Source organism: Schistocerca cancellata, chromosome 6 (genome assembly GCF_023864275.1).
Source record: "Schistocerca cancellata isolate TAMUIC-IGC-003103 chromosome 6, iqSchCanc2.1, whole genome shotgun sequence".
Classification (NCBI taxonomy): domain Eukaryota; kingdom Metazoa; phylum Arthropoda; class Insecta; order Orthoptera; family Acrididae; genus Schistocerca; species Schistocerca cancellata.
In genome coordinates, this window is record NC_064631.1 from 615602342 (window position 1) to 615619331 (window position 16990).

General features: G+C 41.3%; 1 pseudogene; it reads left to right on the forward strand.

The window, feature by feature from the left end:
• Nucleotides 1-12862: 12862 nt before the first annotated feature.
• On the forward strand, nucleotides 12863-12979 carry LOC126089642 (5S ribosomal RNA; annotated as a pseudogene).
• The last annotated feature ends 4011 nt before the right edge of the window (nucleotides 12980-16990 follow it).

Consider the following 16990-nt stretch of genomic DNA (forward strand, 5'->3'; position numbering starts at 1 on the left):
AGTGGAAGAGATAATCAAATTCCCTCCACGGATTGACATTAGTATTGGTGTGAAAAAAGATCGTTTGCGAGAAGTAATGAAGCTAAAAGCCGATGCTCGCATACGTCGTCATGACGCTAAAACGCGTTTTGCTAAGTTTGCTATCGGAGACTTAGTACTTGTAAAAGCTCATGAGAAATCGAGCGAGATAGACAATGAAATCTCTAAATTTAAGTTTGTTTATAATGGACCATATAAAGTCATTGGTATACCTCACACAAATGCTTATTGCTTAGAGTATCCAAGCTCTGGAAAACGATTAGGTATACGGAATATTGTAGACTTGAAGTTGTACCAACCTAGGATCGATTAATACCACACAATGGGTAATTTGTACAGTATGTAAATATAGAGTGTAAGATTTAAGGATGTGCCATGTTACGATGCTTTTGCCTGACCTAGAGGTCATTAAAGAAGTTGTAATTAATAAGTAATTAATTTTGACTAAATGATTTAAGAGTAACTGATTAGTAATCATCTGAAAAATCCAAGGTGCTAGTTTAAGTTTTCAGCTGAGTCACAGTAGATTAAGCAATGTAAATATGATTTTGTAACTTTCTGTAATATTTCATGAATGTGTGTTTTTATTAGTCATTGCCGATGTACTTAGACGCTGTTTTAAGTTTCAGGCTAGTACATGCGTGTGATGATGGACAGTGTTGAGTTATCCACTGTGATAGTATTAAGGGACTCCTTGAGATTACTCGGGAGTGAGTTTTTCCTAAAGAATCTAGTGAAACGGACGTTCTGGAAACGCCGTTACAAGGGCGAGTGAGATCAAGCGTGCCGCACAGGCGGGCGCAACAATACTTGCGAGGCGAAGCCGCTGTCGGCTCTTGTGCCGCTGACGGCTCTTGTGCCGCTGTCGGCATTCTTTGTACTTGCGGGTACGGAAGGCGGAACTGTTTTTCTTCCTGGACAGCTGAAAGAATTCTACTGTCAATATTTATGTTTTTTTCGATCTGCTGTATATTATTTTCTTGTTTAGCGTTAATTGGACATGACGAGAAAATTAATTATGGAAAGGTTACATAAAAATGTGTATTCTATGTAATTAATTATTAGTTTGCGTATTTTGATATACCTGTTTTTTATGACCATGTACTCTGATCAATTTTGCAAATAGTATTCCATTTCTTATAGTGTTACGAATTTTAATGATTTTGGAATAGCTAAACCATTTTCTATGTTTTCTATGAATTTTGATATGTTGTCAACCTGTTTTATTTTGTGCAAGATGACAGAGTGGAATAAGATTAAGAGTGTCTCCACTCAATTATTATTGTCTAAAAATTGGTTTATGGTTAATTAGACGAATGCTAAATTTTTTTTGATGTTTTGAGCATATGCATTTCCGCTGTTTCTTTTTTGGGACATTTTCTGAGTCTGTTTACGTTACACGAACATCCTCAGACAATGGGGGGCACGTGTAACACCGGAAATGCATATCCTCCTATTTCCATCTATTGTACTGTAATTTTTTCCTTGTTTTGTTACCTCAAGATATGACATTTCTGTCTCTTTATATATTGTAATTGTTTTCCTGTTTGTATATATATATATTTATGCATTTATGTTGGTTTGTTTCGTAAATATTATTTGTACTTTTACGCTGGGTCTTGCCTAGGGAAAACTGCTGTCGAACGATTACATCGATAGGTCGTGTGAAGAATCAAAGTGTGTAGGATCTTTGGTGGTGTTAACTCTGCCGCGTGGAGCGCGGGCTGAGCAGAAGGAGTCTGGCGGGAGTAGCGAGTGGAGCAGGTGTGTTGTGTGACGCTCCCGCGAGTTGCCGCGCTTTCGGAGCTTGGCAGCATGTAATTGCGCTCGACTTGCGATGATAGTTTCTGACATGGTGTCGCGGATGGGAAACATTAACTAGCGCACATCAAGAGCCCGTTTCGTCTGGTGACCGTGTCGAGAAGAAGGCGCGCCAACATCCAGCTTCTGCAACAGCGACGGCCGACAATGAGTGACTGTCGCCACCTCCTCGATCGACGGCTTCAAACCTTCAATCAACCATCAAGGAAGACTGGAAGCAAGTAAAGTTTTAGAACTGTATGGCAGACCTCAGCTTTTCAAACTGTACCATTTTCGTAACTATAATAACAGCAACTTAGCATGAACCTTTGTTGCTCATTGTCCCAATTGCATTACCAAGCAGGGTCCCTTCCTTTTCCGAAATGAATCCGAGTGTCGTTGAAATTTAAACGCCAGCATTAAAATTATACCATTCGATTTCACTGCTTTAATTTCAAAGTATTCATAGCTGGCTACAATATTCAGATTACATAAGCACAAATTAAGAGTGCGAGTTTTGTTAGCATATTTTAGCGTACCTGTGACTGCAGCTCAGCTTGGTACGTACTAAATTTTACTATTGCTAATTGTTCAGAATCATTTAATTCAAGTTCAAAGTTAAATCTCTTCTTTCTAAATTGCGTAGATTCAAGTAGCTTTAGAAATGATTGTTGAGGTAGTCCAAGACTAACCGTATTTTACTTAATTTCGATGTGCTTCAGAAAGAAAGCTCACTATTAACTTCAGTCACTAAATTAACTTTCGATTTTTCAGTTTTATTAATTCTTTTGCTAAATTAAGTCAGGGTGTAGCGAAATTTATTACTTCTGACAAACTTTCAATTTTCACACTACACGTGTCAACCTTCAGTTGCCACGCTTCTAGTGCTAATTATATGTGTAATAACCTTTCTTTTTCAGTTACTATAGTAATTGTCCTTAGGACTGGCGACCGTGATTTCCCCCAAATCTCAAATACCTAATTACCGCTAGTTAATTGTTAACGTAATGGCTGCACATTTACTTTCTTTATTAACTTTACCCCTTTTCAAAATTAATTTCCACCAGTTTCATTAGCACATTTCCTTTCATTTAGATGTAACCCTTTCCTCCCTCTTTACCGACAGCTTAACTTCGGTGACGATTGCTTTTCCAAAACTCCCATTAGGTACACGCGGTTTCATCTTTCACTGTCATTAAGGTCGGTAAGTGAGGGGGAGGTTACAATACAAATAGCACCCAAGACTGGTGTGGTTTCTCGATCTGATTACGTATATTTTGTCACTGTCTGCTCGAAAAAAACAAAATAGGCCTTTGTAATATTGCAGCAATTTTAACACACACCTAACAAATGAGACTGTTGTGACGCAAATGGTCATTTTTATAACACGACAATATAATTCACGAAGTACCAATATCAAATGCCTGTTAGGCCTACTATAAGCAAAAAGCTTTATGTTAAGGAAATAGTTTCACATTTCATTCATACGCTCCAATTTCTCAAGGATGAGATCGAAAAGTAGTAGTACGAAATTTTTATTAAAATTTGGAATCGTGATATTCTTCCATAATTTGTGTGATGTCCCCGTTTCTTATCCTTCCTCCTTCTAACGAACAATCTTATCACTAATTCTGTAACTATTCCTGCCATTGTCAAAACTTATTCGCCGGTTAACTTCACTAAACCTGTCAGAATCATCGGTTTCGTTATCCCGCGATTATTTTCCGGTCAGGCGATGTTAAATGTTCATAGAACACGTTTTCCGCGCTGCTTCCAGAACAGAACTTAAGCGGCTGCTAGCCTGGAACTGAACAACTAGCCCTTACTAGTGTACCGTTCTGGCCAAAAATTTTATGTCAAAATTTCATTTTTTTGGATCTCCCAGAAGATAATACGTAATCTTTCTTATCTGTTATTCCTGTTAGTCGTTTATTTCCACTATGGTTGTCTGAATCTATGGATTTCGCTAATAAATATAGCAACGCTGATCATTCGCAAACCCAATCAGCCACGTAATCAGACAGCGATTGGCATTCATCCGCTCGGCTTTATTCCACCCAGCTCGCATAGCCCCGTCCACTTTTGTCTGCAGGAAAGTTTATTTCCAGATACGACGAGAATTCCCCTGACAGACATCACGTATACTATGCACGCATTCAAAAATCAACTTACGATCCATTCAGAAATCAACTTAGAAGGTGTTCAAAAACGTTAAAAAACCAACATGGATGCGTTCAAAATCATATGAATAATCGATATACCAGCGTGCGCTGGATGCTAGGCGCTAGATACCTAGGTTTCCCCCCCCCCCCTTCCCAACCTTCTAGATCCTGCGCATGCGTGATCGTGCACATGTGTGTGTCTGGCAGCTTGGGCGCGCCAGTTAAATTTTTCCCCGTAGCATCTGGGTGGTTACTGCAATTGCTTACACAGCCAACAGCCACATTTCTGCAGCCAGAACGGGAGAAGATACGCGATTCAACTGCGCATGCGCATGAGCCTGCTCGTAACTGCTATAACGAATCTAATGTAAACAGTTGTGACGTACGTTCATCGGAGGCAATTTGTTGTTATGAAGCATTGCATAGTCTTCCTAAAGCCTTTGACACATTTTGCTGCTGGCAGACGCTTATATGAGTACTGTGTTTTGTTGTTGTATATGGCGCATTTCCTTTGCAATTTAAGTTTTATTTTCGTTTTCTTTTCCCGTTCATCTTTTATTACTGCTGTATTATTCTGCAGTAGCGGGACACAATAATATCCTCTGTTAGAATATCGGTTCTTACCAGTCAAAATTACGAAAATTTAACTGAAAACTAAAACAATGAAAAATTCTCGGAATTCTAAAAAAAATTCCCGGGTTTTTCCGGGTTTTCTCCCAGGTGAAAAAATTCCCGGCTTTTCCCGAATCTTCCGGTTGAGCCGGGTCGTATACACCCTGGTTTCAGGAATGATGATGGTATTTATTTGTCTCAAATCTATGACAAGCCTGATCGATCAGTTTTTTTTTGTCAACAATATGTGATGGATTATTGTATGAGCTTACTGCATGCTTAATAATGCCCTCGTCAAGCATATATTGTATTTCCATTCTAACACGGTCCCTATAATGTGCCGGAATTACGTAAGGTCTGACACAAACTTTAGTATGTTCATGAACATAAAATTGGTATTGAAATCCTTTAATTGTTCCTGTTTTGTGAGTAAAAACTGTGGAGTGTGCCTGTAAAATGGCAAAAAGGTCCTGCCTATCATTGTTATTACAGTTCTCAATTGTTTGAATTTTATTCTGGATTAAATTGTTAGTATGTAATACGTCATCAATATCATCCCTGTCAATACTTGCAAAGTGATTATTAGTGTCAAGTTCCGAAGAAAGTTCCGAACTGTGGTGTAACAAGAGGTAAAGCCGACTGATTTCCTGATCATGGTTTGAAAGCCAATCATCAAATTTCAAAGCTATTGACTTACCTTCTTTCTCTAAACTTATTTCAGCATCGTGAAAACTTAAAACTGGTTTATATTCATTCAAAAATTCTACACCCAATATAATTTCCGTCGACAATAATGGAACAATAAGAAAATTCATAGTAAATCTGTGGCTTTGACAAAAGAATTCTAAGTCGGTTTGTTGGTGTACATCTACACTTTTTCTAAAAATTGCACCTTGTAATTTAATCATACATAAAGGAAGTGTGGGCAATTGTTGAATTTGTTATATTTACTAAAGGCTGTTTCACTAATTACTGAAATAGGACTGCGAGAGTCAAGTACCGCCGTAAATTTTATGTCCTTTGCTGTGATGTGAATTACAGGACATGCAATGTTATTCTATTTTACGTCATGTTCCTGGAGTAAGATTTCTCTAATGTCTTCCATTTTTACCTAATGAAAAATCATAGCAGCTATGTTGTCAGCTTCATAAGTACATTTTGTGGTTGCCAGTGGTTGCAAGTCATGGTCTATTATCTCTTTGTTCTCGTGCATCGTTACTAGAATTTGGAGATCTAGCTTCTACAATTTCAACTTGTCGAGAGGGCTCTGCCCTGTTTGAATCCCGCCAGTTCTGATTAAATTCAGGTCTGTCGTCATGATTATATCGTCTGTCGTCATGTCGGTAGTTTCTGTAGTTTCTTCCTTGTCGGTTAAGTGGTGGAGAATTTCTTCCAGAATCGTTAACTCCGAGGTGGACCAGTGCGTCTGAAGTTATTCTGTTTCCCTTGATAATATCTATTCTGCTTCCCATATTGTCTGTTTCTACGACTGTCTCTGTCATAATCATTACCATGGAGAGGTGATCTTTCCCTGTAACTATTGTTATTCTGCGAACGGTTATCGTACGGGTGGTGTCTATTTTGGTCACGATTTGCGTTGTAAAAGTAGTGTTGTCGTGTCTGGTTATTATCTCTGTCATCACGGAATTGTGACGGATGTGACCTGTAATTGTTGTTTTCCTGTTTTTACATCCCGCGACAGTCTGTGTCGATTTCCAATTCTTGTAAAAGTCCCTGAAAAGCTTCAATGTCATCTTTGCAACGTCCTACCAAAATAACATGTCTCAAATGTTCAGGCAATTTAATTAAGCAAATACGGATGAGTTCTGATGGGCTGTATGGGTTTGACAAATACTGATTTTTGTGAAACATATCTCCGAAATATTTTACAAGGCTAGAAAATTCAGATTGTTCGAAATGTTTCATCACTATGATGCTGTGTTTAACTCGATCTTGAATAGCATGTGACCAATATGCAGAAAGGAAGGCATGACAGAAATCTCCTTCACTGTGACAGTCGCGAATAACCAATTGCATTCTTACTGCTGGTTCATTTTCTAGATAGCTACACATAATTTCTAATCCGTGCTCTAATGACCAATTAGGAGGAAAACAATGAGCAAACTGATGAAGCCAAGCTTGTGGATGTATATCAATACCGGAATTTTTGAATGTTTTAAATTTACGCGTTGTGATGAAGAGCTTATAGTCAAAATCATCGTATCGGCGAGTTGCAAATCGGTCATTGTTATGTCGTGTCGGCGGTTCCGCTCAAGATTCGGTGCACATTGCCAACTCCTTTCAAAAACTCCGAAATACTCTGTGTTGTTACTTTGTGAATTTTCCTTATTTCTGAATCCCTCTTCCCATGTCAGTTCGCGAGTGTCCTCTGAAAAATGTAATTCTTGTAATACGTGAACCAACTGATCTTGTACTTCCGGCATTTCTGTTTTGTACTGTGTATTGATTTGATTCTGATTTTGTTTGAATTTTCTAATTTGTTCGTATTCTTCTGTGTCAGTAAAGGCTACCGGTCTTGTATCATTCAGATCATCACTACCTTCGTAGATAAATTAGTTAGTTGGTCCGAAAGTTCGACTACTTTTTCTGATAATTAACTGATTGCCTCAGTATGTTTTTCTGAACCAAGTTTTAAACTGTCAATTTGTGTCAAAAGCGTATCTACTGTGTCCTTTAAGTTTTCCTGAATTTCAACAAGTTGCATAACCGTATCGGTACACGCAACTGAGTCAGTTTTAGCATGTCGCGGAAAATAGTCTGAAAATGCTCACAAATTTGCGTTTTCACGTCTTTACAAACTTTTTGACGGTTAGATTCGATTTTAAGTAACTCAGCAGTTAAACCTTCACGTGTTTGTTCAAGCGTTGTGTATAACTTTTGAAGATTTTGTTCCATTGTGTCTAACTTTTGTAGCTGTTGTCCCAATTGTTGCGTTAGTTGTAATAACAATATATTAGCGTCTGGAACATGTTCCTTTGTGGTTTTCGGCAGTGGATTTGCAGCGGCAACATTCGCATTTTGAAAAGAAGAGAGTGAGTCTTGACTTAATTGAGAAAAGGGTAAGGACACAAAACCTGAATCTACGGTATTTGCAAGATTATGTTCTGTCATTTCGCATTCCTCAGGCGAGCTATTGCCGAACGATCGATCAACAGTATTTCCCTGTTCACTAATTGTTTTACTGTCTACATCATTATTCATTGTGTGGTCCATTTCCCTATGCACAATTATCAAATTATTTTGGACATTTGTCACTTCATTACAAGGTAGTGCTGACACGCTGCGCTCATCATCACTATCTTTTCTCAATTTACTTTGTGGCTTAGTGTTGTGCTTTTCACACACCACGATTATCAGAGAATTTCACATGATGACACAGAAAAGCACAATCTGAAGAGCAAAAATAAGAAAACACATTAAAAATAGCATTGAAAATAATATCTAATTAATTGCAAACGCGACTGCGAAACACTTGGTGCAACTCCACATGCATGCCACAACTGCTTTGCTCATTACAATATTGTACAACAATGAAAAACTACAACTACAAAGGATATCCTCTATACAATTACGCGCTAGCAGTAACAATAATTAATTTCTAATCATGCACTAATTATTCAAAGTACCAGAAACATCAGAAGATTCCAGTTAGGTATCCTTGACTAAGGGCGATAGATGAAACTTCTTTATTAAATATTTTACTTAAACTGCTGAGTGAAATTGAATGCAAGTTAAACTACTTTCTCCTTACTTATTCTTATCATGTCAACACTGACCTACAATATTCTAGCACAACGCAATCTGACTGCTCAGAAAAAGGATCACCTGACTTCAAAATTAATTCAAAAGCATGGCTCAGACTAACAAGAAATCTTAACAATAAGCTATACATTTCATTAAGCACTTACCTCACAAAATTCTTCATTACATGAACTACTGTAATGCAGCGAGTGTCAATACTGCCAGCTAAATAAAAGATTCTAACTACTAAAGCCACTAACTAGTAATAGGCATGTGGTTAGCAAAGGAAAGATTTTGTTGCAAACCAAATAATGTATTTTTTTTACCTTAATAATGTCCAGTTCAGACACAAACATAAATCGTTATTGACATCTAGTGCAAAGGTATATAATCATGAATAATATTCAGTCTCCAAGTGGAACATGTACAGATCGTTAGTTTACGCTAACACTTCAGATCTCTACCCTCCATCAATGCTAACTTCTCACACTTAACATCCATCACTGCTGACTGTTCACCTTCAACTGCCCAACAGTAATTCTACCACTGCTGGCGCCGAACTTCCAACTGCCAAACACTGCTGGCGATTAACTTCCAACAACGAGTCCGACCAGCCAAAGAGTCTCTTACAAAGAAAGCACAGTCAGAGATCCAATGCGAAACGCTACAAACACAGAAGCAGCCCACTTACACTAGCAAGAACAACCATAGTGCGTCGACGTTTATCCCCTTCTGACGTAGTAGGACGAGGAAGAAGCCGTTCAAATTTGGATAACTGTCTGGTAATGGTGCTCTTCTGTGTCCAGTCCGGTAGTGCCCCCCACATCTGTTGGACACTGAAATCCAAGTAAAATAAGTCACTGGAAAAAATATCCACCTGCCCACGGGCAAAACGAATACGACATATTGTTCGCGCCGAATTCTATTAAGGGCGACTCCACGAGCCCAGTCTTGGAGGCAACATCTGTGATAGGAGGCACTTAACGCCGTGTACGATGCAGACGTCTATGTAGGACGACGATTTGTAACCTTGGTGCCAGTTTTCAACGGGTCTTTGTAGTGGCAGCGTTCCCGTTAAGTTGTCGGACAGATGGATCGCCGAACTGTCGAATCATGCTGATTTTAGGATCCAGCAGCAAACCCAAGGAGACTGTGATAGTAGCACTATATTTGTATCTCTTTCTCTGACGTACTGTAATATACACTCCCGGAAATTGAAATAAGAACAGCGTGAATTCATTGTCCCAGGAAGGGGAAACTTTATTGACACATTCCTGGGGTCAGATAAATCACATGATCACACTGACAGAACCACAGGCACATAGACACAGGCAACAGAGCATGCACAATGTCGGCACTAGTACAGTGTATATCCACCTTTCGCAGCAATGCAGGCTGCTATTCTCTCATGGAGACGATCGTAGAGATGCTGGATGTCGTCCTGTGGAACGGCTTGCCATGCCATTTCCACCTGGCGCCTCAGTTGGACCAGCGTTCGTGCTGGACGTGCAGACCGCGTGAGACGACGCTTCATCCAGTCCCAAACATGCTCAATGGGGGACAGATCCGGAGATCTTGCTGGCCAGGGTAGTTGACTTACACCTTCTAGAGCACGTTGGGTGGCACGGGATACATGCGGACGTGCATTGTCCTGTTGGAACAGCAAGTTCCCTTGCCGGTCTAGGAATGGTAGAACGATGGGTTCGATGACGGTTTGGATGTACCGTGCACTATTCAGTGTCCCCTCGACGATCACCAGTGGTGTACGGTCAGTGTAGGAGATCGCTCCCCACACCATGATGCCGGGTGTTGGCCCTGTGTGCCTCGGTCGTATGCAGTCCTGATTGTGGCGCTCACCTGCACGGCGCCAAACACGCATACGACCATCATTGGCACCAAGGCAGAAGCGACTCTCATCGCTGAAGACGACACGTCTCCATTCGTCCCTCCATTCACGCATGTCGCGACACCACTGGAGGCGGGCTGCACGATGTTGGGGCGTGAGCGGAAGACGGCCTAACGATGTGCGGGACCGTAGCCCAGCTTCATGGAGACGGTTGCGAATGGTCCTCGCCGATACCCCAGGAGCAACAGTGTCCCTAATTTGCTGGGAAGTGGCGGTGCGGTCCCCTACGGCACTGCGTAGGATCCTACGGTCTTGGCGTGCATCCGTGCGTCGCTGCGGTCCGGTCCCAGGTCGACGGGCACGTGCACCTTCCGCCGACCACTGGCGACAACATCGATGTACTGTGGAGACCTCACGCCCCACGTGTTGAGCAATTCGGCGGTACGTCCACCCGGCCTCCCGCATGCCCACTATACGCCCTCGCTCAAAGTCCGTCAACTGCACATACGGTTCACGTCCACGCTGTCGCGGCATGCTACCAGTGTTAAAGACTGCGATGGAGCTCCGTATGCCACGGCAAACTGGCTGACACTGACGGCGGCGGTGCACAAATGCTGCGCAGCTAGCGCCATTCGACGGCCAACACCGCGGTTCCTGGTGTGTCCGCTGTGCCATGGGTGTGATCATTGCTTGCACAGCCCTCTCGCAGTGTCCGGAGCAAGTATGGTGGGTCTGACACACCGGTGTCAATGTGTTCTTTTTTCCATTTCCAGGAGTGTAAAATTGCGAGTAACAACATTCGTAAATTTTTTACTGTTACTGGCTTCAGCACATCAGATATTTCAGTTTGAAATGCAGATTGTATTCCGGAAGTCATATGATGTAGGATGAAAAGTCATAGTGTATGGTTTTGGCATAATTATAGTTGTAGTGGTAAGGAGAGGCAAAGATTCTATAATTGTGAAGTGAGTGTGCGGGTGTTTTCATTTCGCTATACCAGCACCCTTTTTAGCAATGAGTTTTGATTGGTTATATGGTTATTCAGGTGTACTTTTATTCTTGCAATTCGTTTTGGATGTATAAATTACAATTTAGCTTTGAGCTGCTTAATTATTGACTATTTTGTGCCATTTATAATTCCGTAGAACTTTATCTGGGTGTTAATCAAATTTTGAGTTTTCAGCATGTGTGCTCTTAATGTCTCATGTTTAAAGTTTCTTTTTCTTTCGATAAGAAGGTCGAGGTGAGAAAGAGATATGATTCAAAAATCCTCCATACTTCTGCGTACGTGTCTGCACCAGTCTTGATATGTAAAGTAATTCACATTAAAAAAAAAGTTACCTGACGCAAGGATATAATATTCATGTCATCTGTTTAAGATCTGATATTCATTTATCCTAAGCCAAAAAACTAGAAATAAGACAGGGGAACGATTTATTTATTATAAATCAGTTTGTCTTTATGAAAATGTGTCCACATAATTTCCGGTCAGTCGTAGGAAAATTCTGAAAGGCAGTTATTGAATCTGTTGTAGCACCGCCAGAAAGTATGGACACGAGCTCATAAAGAGCCTCCACGTAGCAGATGAGTTGGGTGATGGTGGAGAGGGAGGGAAATGAAGCTATTACTTTCCCAAATACGGCGCCCTGTAAACCTGATCAATACCTCTGCACCGGCGCAGTCTGGTTATCGGACGGGTTGTCCATTATTCAAGCCGCGCGGCGCAGCAGCAAGACTTCATCTGGCTGCAATTTCCGGATAGCGGTCCTGCTGGATCGCGTGGCGAAGTGATAGCGTCACTTCCCGTACATTCGAAGCAACATGGATGTTCTGAATCATAGCACGATAACTGAGTACAGTCCGGCTATAATTTGCCAGTGGCCCGAGACACCAAATGAAGTTCTGATAGTCTGAAAGTAGGTTGGCGGCTACATTAAGTAAGGAATCCGAAGCAGAGATAGTAATGCATACTAATGCAGTGTTTCGACTACTGGCGACGGTAAAAAAGTTACCAGCAGTCCATAGCCGGCATAGGAGGAGAAGTCGTGACCTGCAATAGACACTGTGTAATCATCAAGACTCTGTGTACCAGTGTTCTGTATCTAAATTCCAAACTTCCTTTAGGGGGAGCTGCGATATGAACCTAGGATTTTTTGCAAGCGAAGCTGATTCTATATCACTTTTTCTCTCTGCCTTCTTTTACTCTTCAGGACAAATAACATGTATACGTGTGAGATTTAAGCTAAGTTAAGAAACTAAAACCAAATAGTTCAGTTCCACCTTGGCTATATAGATTGCCGAAGATCCACAAGGATAACGTGTCACTACGTCTAATTGTTAGTATTATTGGAGCAGCCACTTACGGCTTAGCAAAGTATTTGGCGTCTTTGCTGAGACCAATGATAGGAAAGTGTCCACATCACATAAGTAATTCTAGCGATTTTATCTGCAGACTTAAGTTATTGCAGCTGCAAAGTCATGGCTTGTTGGTTAGTTTTGAGTTAGTTTTACTTTTTACAAATGTACCTCTTGTGGACTCACTACATCTCATTGGCAATAGGTTTGGAGCTGACATTACAGCGCTCTTTGAGCACACTCTCTACTCTACATATTTATTTAACAATGAGCGTTATGAGCAATCGGCAACGGCCTTGCCGCAGTGGATACACCGGTTCCCGTGAGATCACCGAAGTTAAGCGCTGTCGGGCGTGGCCGGCAGTTGGATGGGTGACCATCCAGCCACCATGCGCTGTTGCCATTTTTCGGGATGCACTCAGCCTCGTGATGCCAACTGAGGAGCTACTCGACCGAATAGTAGCGGCTCCGGTCAAAGAAAACCATCGTAACGACTGGGAGAGCGGTGTGCTGACCACATGCACCTACTCTCCGCATCCTCAACCGAGGATGACACGGCGGTCGGATGGTCCCGGTGGGCCACTTGTGGCCTGAAGACGGAGTGCTGCTTTTTTATGAGCAATCAGACGGTGTCGCCATGGGGAGTTCTTTATCTCCCCTGGTGGCCAATCTTTTTATGGAAGATTTTGAGGAGCGAGCACTCGCCTCAGCCACTTTTAAACCAACTGTATTTTGGCGATACGTTGATGTTACTTTTATAGGTTTGCCTCATGGTTTGGATCGTCTGCGAGAGTTCCTACAACATCTGAACTCCATACACGAAAATATAAAATTTGCTATGGTGTTAGAGAAGGAAGGCTGCTGGCCGTTTTTAGACGTATTGGTGCGACGTAAGAACGGTGGCACACTTGGTCATTTAGTATATAGAAAACCCACTCACACAGACCTTTACTTGCAAGCCGCTAGTTGCCATCATCCGGCACACACAATGGGTGTTTTGAAGACATTGACTCACCGAGCCCACGTTATCTCTGACACCGACAGCTTGCAAACGCAACTGGAGCACCTGCAGACTGTATTTCTGAAGAATGGGTATTCGTCCCAGCAAGGGGAGAGAGCGCTGCAGGCCTGTAAACGACGGAACAAAGAAGAGGCTTTTAAAACGACTGCCTATTTACCATATATTGGTTATATTTCAGCGCAAATAGGCAGAATACTAAGAAAATATATAGTGAAACCAATCTTTCGCCCTCCTGCAGAAATTTCGTCGCTATTGGGATGTGTCAAAGACGACCTAGAGCTGCGCTAGGCAGGTTTTTACAGGATTCCATGTTTTTTTTCCTTTATTGGGTTTCGATTCCCCCTAAAGGGGGCGGGCTGGCAGCAGCTTATTACGCCGCTCTTCAGCCTACAGAAGTTGTTTTAAAAAGATGAAGATAATAAAAAATAATAACAGTTGGCGATAAAATCGGTGACTTAAAGGTAAAAATGGCAGAAAATTCTGGAGCATAAAACATAAAACACAGGGTCGATGAAGCTAATAAAACACACAGGGAGCAGAAAAACAACAGACAGACAATTAAAAAAACACGGCGACAGTCTGGGTTCTGTTCGCAAGAGATATAAAAAGCACACCTAGCGACAGCATGATTTCCGTCCGCAACACTGTGGAACGACGCGCAACACGGAACACTCACTTAAACACTGCGCTAAAAGTTCGCACAAATACAACATACCACACCCGACAGCAGGTGGGGGAAACTGGTCAGATGATTCCATGTGAATGCGGCAGATCTTATATAGGGCAAAGGACGTATACAGTGCAGGATCGCATTGTGTTATTAATGAATCCGTGGAAATACGGCTGTCTGACAATGAGTCTCTTATTAATCGTGACGGCGGTTACCAACTGAATTCGGCATGGAATCCAATTGTCGAAAACCTTCGTGTCTTCCTTAGCCGGCGTAGGTCTGTGATGGAACCGCAGGAAGACAATCGAATTGACGTCGATGCGGCGAGTTTTCACCAAGGAGGGCGCGCGACGCAGCAGAATCTAACGCGCTCAAGTAGCGCACGCGCAACAAGTGAATCCACCACGCATGTGCCGGAGGGGCCGTAAATACCAGAGCTCAAGGAGTGTTCGCCAGTATCACCTGAAGATGGCCACAAGACTCTGCGCCGAAATATTGTGGCAAGAAGTTGCAAACATCCAGCAGTTCGCCCGAAATTTTGTGGATCAACATGTTGTAACCTCCCCACAATAGTGTAACCTCCCCACAGAATAAGAATAAATAATACGAATATGATTCTAATTTAGTGTAACCTCAAAACAGAAAAATTCCTAAACTTCTCAACAGTAAAAATTATAATCATGTCGTTCACGTTCAGTGTAACGTCCCAACAAATAATTTCCGTAACCTGGTAATAATACAATATAACTAACCTCTCATCTAAATTGTCGCTCACTTATAACTTTTCAGTAATTGACTGTGAATTTAACCTGGTAAATTTTGGACGTCAGCAGTGCTGCGTCATGGCTCTGAAAGATCATTGTGAATAAAAAAGAGAAAAATTGTTACCTCGATGAAGTCGCCGGATAACGCATATATATCTGCTCTTAAAATAATGTTTTCTGGCACAGCCCTGTGCAATGCTGGCCGATAGATTTGTCATTTATGAAAGGAAGCAACTGATTTTTCTTTTGCAACAATCGGGATGATCATCGATGGGAGAAATTAGTAAATTCTTTAAATTGAAATGAATGATTGTACATCGAAATTACATCTGCTCGGACCTCTTACAATGTATACAGTTTTTGAATTTGATTTTGTATTTTTAGCGTTGTACTCTTTAGAGTTCCTCTTTGAGGTGCGTCGGGAAGACTAGGATGAGTTTTTTTCTTTTTCTAATTGTGAATTGTGCCTTATCTCCAGAAGCATAAAAAGCCACAAATAATTGATTGTAACGTGGCAGCCATACTTCTCCATCCGTAATATACGCTGAAGTCACGAAAGTCATGGGCTAGCGATATGCACATATACAGATGGCAGTAGCATCGCATATACAAGGTATAAAAGGGCAGTGCATTGGCGGAGCTGTCATTTGTACTCAGGTGATTCGTGTGAAAAGGTTGAGAGGCACCCACAGGCCTTGCTCATACTGTGGCATCAAGCAGTCAGGCCTGCAAGATGAGTGGTCTGCCAAGCGAGTGGATTCATTCTTATTTATCGAGTAACATGAACTCTCGTACTCATAATTAAGTTACAAATTATCCTCCTGTATGAATAATACGCAACGGAAACACGCATCTGACTGTCAGTAATTTATAGAACTCTGTACACTACGCACTGGCAATACCACATTTTCTTTCCTTTTTTTTATTTAACGGCTTTTGTCTACACGTGGCCGCCGCACTGAATATGAATGGCACACACATCATAAATTCGGGACACTATGGCAACATACAATTCAATGGAAAAGTCCACCAATCTTTTTCTTTTCACTATCTTATTTATTCCGATAAATTCTCTAACCTAAATACACAAATTCTATAACCTACAACAATAACACATGATAAATTCCGCCCAGTGGGCATGGCTTTACATTGGTGAATCTCTATATTATGGTCTCGTTATTATTTTAACGCTACAGTGCACTTTCTGGATAGGCTGGTGGATCTTTTATTATTTCTCACCCTTCGACTCTCACAATCATCATCACGAAACTTTCCTCCAGACCGAGCGGTACAGAAGGAACAAGCATAACCCAATAATCTTTTGAAACTACCTCGCTACACTCCCATGCAAACCACACATACCCAAATTACATGACATACATCACACTGCAATAAGAAATATAAAACACTAAATAGTCACAACACTATCACTTTCAGATTTCCCACTTCAATCGATATTTATCCCAGTTTCACACGACACTGCCCCACTTTGTAATTCTACTTTCCTACTATGAACTCTGGACATATTTGCACGTCTTCCTGTGCAATGCAAGCCAAGTGGCGTTGCTGGATAGACGGCCGACTCACCTTGCTTCTCTCTCAGAGTTTGAATCTAGCGTCACACGGAATCATATCCTGCAAAGTAATACTAAGAACATATTCATCACACAAGCGAGTCCTCAACTGATACCATGGACGAGTACTTCTCTTTATCTTTTGTCTCATACACAGTTTGAGACTCACACAGTACTCACCACATGGAAGTACTCGTCTCTAATTTCAAGTCCTGCACACGCCATTTCTTAAATATTTCAAATTATGGTACACACGCTATTTCTTAAATATTTCAACTCATTGTACACACGCTAGTAATTCAGCTTAACTTAAGCACACGGAAGTATTTCAACTTATTGCTACACGTGGTTTCATTGTGACCGTTGGTCACTTCCGAAGGTTACT